Raw genomic sequence first — 5714 nt, forward strand, 5'->3', positions numbered from 1 at the left:
TCAGATGAGGCGAAGCCGAAACGCAACATAGTATTCAAAAAAGTTATCGTCTTTTTCTGTTTGGATCGAATGAGAGTTTCGCTGTTTCTAAAAATTACGCTGGAGTTCGACTTTTCAAAAGGTGTGAAATTTTGGTGCCTGCATGTTCGTTTTTTTTTTTTCAAATGTAGGTGGCGCTAAATTTTGGTGCCTGAATCAGTTCGTTTTTTCACATGTAGGTGGCGCAAAATTTTAGTGCCTGAATGAGTTCGTTTTTTCATATGTAGGTGGCGCAAAATTTTGGTGCCTGAAACAGTTCCTTTTTTCAAATGTAGGTGGCGCAAAATTTTGGTGCCTGATGCCTTGGTGCCTAACTTCACGCTACCCTAACTACAGTCGACTTGGAGAAACATCACAACGCAAAACATCACATCTACAAAATATTAGCAAAGCTTTAGTATCTAGGGGCAGATCACTCTAAGAATGTATAACAAATTTGCATCAAATTGAAAGAAATGCATTCAATTTCCATTTTTGCATCAGCTTTGCACTGCCTCGCAAAAAAGTTTGTTTAACAAACATCCTACGCTGATCCACTTTGTTCGACGTTTTGTTAAATGTAGGGCCAGGGTTGCCAAAATTAAATCTGTATTTTTATCCTAAAAAATCTTTTCATCTGTGTTTACTCTTCGAAAAATCTGTGTCGATATCTGTATCGAATCAGTTGAGTCGTTTAGTCTTTTGCTGGATTATCTATCGAAGATATTAATTCCTGTTGTTTAAATCAGTCAAGCAAGGACCTGTTTACATTTACGTAAAAAACACTACAAATCGTTCTGATATTTTACATCCAGAAACTTGAACTTTACCGATGTGCAAAATGGAAATATAATTTTCTTCTTCATTTAATGACTATTGTTGATATATAATGTTATATACATTAAGTCAATCAATGTAGCTGTCATATTTTCGGACAAAGAATTAAGACTTAACAAAGTCACAGAGCGTTTCTGGAAGTAAGCTTCAGCCAGTCGTTTGCTGGGTGCTAACCTGAGTGTACTACAAACCTTTACCTTTCAGAATGAGCGACCACTCTCGAATGTGTAGATATATTTTGATTAGGCTGTGCACGCAGACGAAGTAGACATAAATAATGACTTACTGTGAGCCGTGTGAAGCAATGTTTGTAAACACGGCTCACAGTAAAAGTCATTTTTAAGTCGACTTCGTCAGCGTGCATAGCCTAATATAGAGGGCTAAGCTAAGAGAGACAAAGAGGAAGTATTACTGAAACTGTAAAAAATATTTCTAAAAATAGTTTTTGTAACATCATTTCTCAAAATTCTGTATATCTGTACATACACGCAAAAATCTGTATATCTGCACATACAGATTCTTGGTCTGAAAATGGCTGAAAAATCTGTATAAATACAGATTATTCTGTATTTTTGGTAACCCTGGATCAGTATCGTGTTTAGTACATTGTAATGTAATACCCTATTCTTCTTTAAAAAGCTCGAGTTCACTCATTTACGGATATTTTTATTATGATTTTTTCAGATCAAACATCAACAACATAATATCATGGTAATCACCCAACAAGAGAACGCAGTGATAATGGGCCAACAGAAAACACAACATCAAGATGCTCGGAAAGGACTTTCTCTTTCGGTATGTATTTACCAGTAGCATCCCTCCTCCAAACATTCCTTTGCATATCTAGATGTCCTTATCAATTCATAGAACAAACATAATGGCACGTCATGCTCAATCGGCTAACCGTTTGGAATAAGCGCTCATCATCGGTTTCATGGCAGGGAAGTGAGCAGGCAAAAGAAGGCATCGTTTTTTCCGCAAGGTCGCTCTGGTCAAAATTTCAGCGAATTGCAAGGAATAAACCACCCGAGGGACAGTACCCGTGCTGATTCAGGACGATTTCCCATACTTTGTACCTTGCTATTGAATTTTAATACCCGATCGAAACGATGGCAAGCGCTGCCGATAACTGGGTCAAAAAGACGACGGATCAAGAAATTTCTGCGCACGGTAAGTGTTTTTTTGTTATAACCTATTTTTGAAGCGATCATTGGGATGGGATTTGAATTTTTCTTTTCAATACAAATAGGTTAGCGAACTGAGTACATATCACCAAGGATAAGGATTCAGAGCCGGCGGCTGGCAGCCCAGAGAAAGAGAATGCGGAAAAACCTAGTCCACCGGCAGTAGAACCAAAGCTGCACCTGATGTTTGGAGTTCGGTAGCTACGGAAATTCTGACTCTAGCAGCTCCTGAAGAAAAACAAGCTGCAAGAGAAAATGGAGAAACACCTTCCTCCGCGAAAGATGCAGAGGCATTCAAGTAAGTCGAAGTCTGCAGAAAATTTTGATTAGGACATAAGGAACATTGAGAGCCTCTCTTTGTTTAATTTCTCTTTCGATTATGACGTCACTATAACACTTTGCACTAATTTTCCAGTACATAGCCGATGGTTTTTACTAAAATATTAGGCAAAGAGTTGAGTACTAAATATTGAAACGACCGAGTAATAAACAGAAGAGAAAGACCCCAAAGAGAATCTCATTGTTGCTTACGTCCTATTCTAAATTTTCTCCCGAAATATTTAGTATCAACTTTAAAATTATCCATGACTAATTTTTTAGCCCGGCGGATGCAAGTTTGCTAATGAAAGATGTTCGCTAAGGTCTAGTAGAATCAAAGCTGGATCTAAGGGTGCAGCGGAAGGATTCTTCTTCGCCGTTTGGTTGGTTAAAATTTTCGAAGCTTTGCACGTGAAGCCGGAATTACTTCAGGGAGTCTATGCGATGGGTTTCAACGCCCCTTCCAAGATTCAGGAGATGGCTCTACCTACTCTGTTGGCCGGTCCGCCACGGAATATAATCGCCCAGAGTCAGTCGGGAACAGGAAAAACCGCTGCCTTCGTGCTGGCAATGCTCAGTTGAGTCCATCAGTTAAAAAACTATCTGCAGGTGATTTGCCTTTCCTCCACGTATGAGCTGGCAATTCAGAAGGGGGAAGTAGCTGCCAAAATGGCAAAGTTTTGTCCGGAAATCAAACTTCCTTACGCCGTTCGCGGTGAGGAGACCGTCAAAGGGGCGAAGCTGACTAATCATATCATCATCGGAACAGCCGGCAAGCTAATGGACTGGGGTATAAAGTTCAGGACGTACGACCTAGTTTTCCATTTTTGTACTGGACGAGGCGGGTGTTATGGTCGGTGTTCTTCTTGGCCACGTACGAGCGCGAGGTGATGCAGTTTGCAGAGTACATCGTACCCAATCCAATCGTCATTCGGCAGGCGCGGGAGCAAGAATCACTCGATAACATCAAACAGTACTACGTCAAGTTCCGTAACCAGGACGAGAAATTGTGTGATTACCGTCGGACAAGCGATCATTTTCTGTCATATAATGTATAGGACAGTTGTAAACTCCAAGTAAATTTATTTTCAGAACTGTTAATCGATCGAAACAGGTACGCAAAACGGCCGGTTGGTTGACCGGCAGGATGTCCCAGGATGGTCACTCGGTAGCGGTACTGTCCGGTGATCTAACGGTGGAGCAACGGTTGGACGCTCTGGATCGGTTCCGAACCGGACTAGAGAAGGTACAGATTATAACGAACGTTTTGTCCAGGGGTTCAAATTCCACCACTTGATTCTGGCTACAGCACCAGGTTACGGAGAGATTCTTTCGTCTTAGGTATCGACGTCGACCAGGTGACCATTGTCGTCAACTTCGACCTGCCGATGGATCAGCAGGGACGAGCCGATTGCGAAACGTATCTACATCGGATTAGACGCACCGGTAGATTCGGTAAGTGTGACTCATTCTTGTGATCCCATAGATTGTATTTCTTCCCACTTCTTTAACAGAACGGAATCACCATCAACCTAGTGGGCAGTGATCGAAGCATGATGATTTGCAGATCAATTGAAAAACACTTCCGGAAAAAGATTCAGTTGCTAGACGTGGAGAACTCGGACGAAATTGAAAAGATCGCACCGTAAAGTGTTTTCGACCAGCTACTGGTAAAAGGCGTAGGAACTTTTTTGGGTCATACTTGTTTTGATTCTAAATTTATAATTTTATTATATTTTTTTTTATTTTTTTTTCTTCCTTGACCTGACATAAGGTATACGAATGTAACCAACAGGGTATCGTAAGCTAATAAATTTACAATTTCAATTTATCTCTACCTAGCTCTATCCAAACATTTGAAAAGGGCCTAACTGCAAAATGTAACAAATTGAAATTTCATGTTTTCCATCAACAAATATCTACCCGAGCACGTACATAACGCAACATTTGATTATGAAGAATTTTGATAGCGATTTTACAACAATTTATAAAAGGGCCTAATTGATTTTTATGACCGAACTGATTATGAAAGGACCTAACTGATTGAAAAGTGCCTAACTAGCAATACACTCGTTTTAAATGGATTATAACGTATTACTGTATTATTGACTGATTGTAAAAGGCTTATAACATCTTTTTCATAATTTACATACAGGGTCAATCTGACCATCAAATTAGAATTCAGTTAATTCGTCTAACTTTCGGTGTAATATCAGACTTGAACAGCATTTTTTGTGTGAGGTATTCTGCCACTAGAAGCATAACTGTCCCATGTGCTATGGGAATCCCTATACACATGGGACAATTATGCTTCTTGCGGCAGTAATACAAGTAGTAGCAATATGCGCAATTTCTTAAACCTCTCTAGTGTTTCATGCAATAAGAATTACCACGAATTACTTATGGCAATAAATTTGAATTACGATTCTCACAATTGTTATACCAAAAATAGGTTTGTATCCGTACTGATTATTGGTAGCATTCCCTGAGACTTCCAGAACCTTTAGTAGTAGCCATTGTTATCATAATCGATTTTTAATGTCAGCCAAAGTTTAAAGCCTAGGGTTTGGTTCGACCTGAAACCGATTGAGTCGGAGTCGGTTGTTATATTTGCGATGGAATCCATTCCGGATTCCGAAACGTGTTTCGAAAGGTAGTTTCCCCGAGACTTGTGAAAGCGGTAAAGGCGGCCAAGGCAATCAGATTTGCTTCTTAATGGTCAAACGCCGATTTAGACTTACGATTCGGACAATTATAATAGATTTGGTTTGAGCGAATTTCGATCATTTCCCTGGGTCTTCTAGAAACGGTAGAAGCAGCCAATTTAGATAGAAAATGGCCAGCCAATGATTTAAATTTCCGATTGCAGGAATTGTGCTGTCTAAATTGGTCAGACTGAACTTCCCCGAGACATCCGGAACCGTCACAAATAAGCATTATGATTGATCATGCTCGAAATATGATTCACGCTGAGTACGTCACGTCCCTGAGAGCATCATAAATGGCAAATAGGTTTACAATTGTTACGGATTTCATACACATCCGTGATGAATTAATAAAATACATCATTTAAAACATTTAAATGACAACAGAAATATAAAAAAGAAATAAACAACAGCTGATGTCGTTTTTCAATCAAAAGCGACATCTAACAGCAAATACACAGACTAGTTTTCGCGAGCAAATGTCAAAATTCCGCACGGAAGAAGGAAAAATATTTCGCGACCTCATTTCGCAAGAGGTGCATACTAAGCTTAAGGAGGAAAATTTGGTAAAAACCAAAATTTCTCACGAGGGTGAAAATTTGTTGGTAAAAATCCGTCTTTGTACAGGAGGGCACAAATCCTTATTTCATAC

General features: G+C 39.6%; 1 pseudogene; it reads left to right on the top strand.

The window, feature by feature from the left end:
* Positions 1–1563: 1563 nt before the first annotated feature.
* Positions 1564–5169, top strand: LOC131675849 (DEAD-box helicase Dbp80-like; annotated as a pseudogene).
* The last annotated feature ends 545 nt before the right edge of the window (positions 5170–5714 follow it).

The sequence above is a fragment of the Topomyia yanbarensis genome, chromosome 1 (assembly GCF_030247195.1).
Source record: "Topomyia yanbarensis strain Yona2022 chromosome 1, ASM3024719v1, whole genome shotgun sequence".
In the NCBI taxonomy this organism is placed as follows: Eukaryota; Metazoa; Arthropoda; class Insecta; order Diptera; family Culicidae; genus Topomyia; species Topomyia yanbarensis.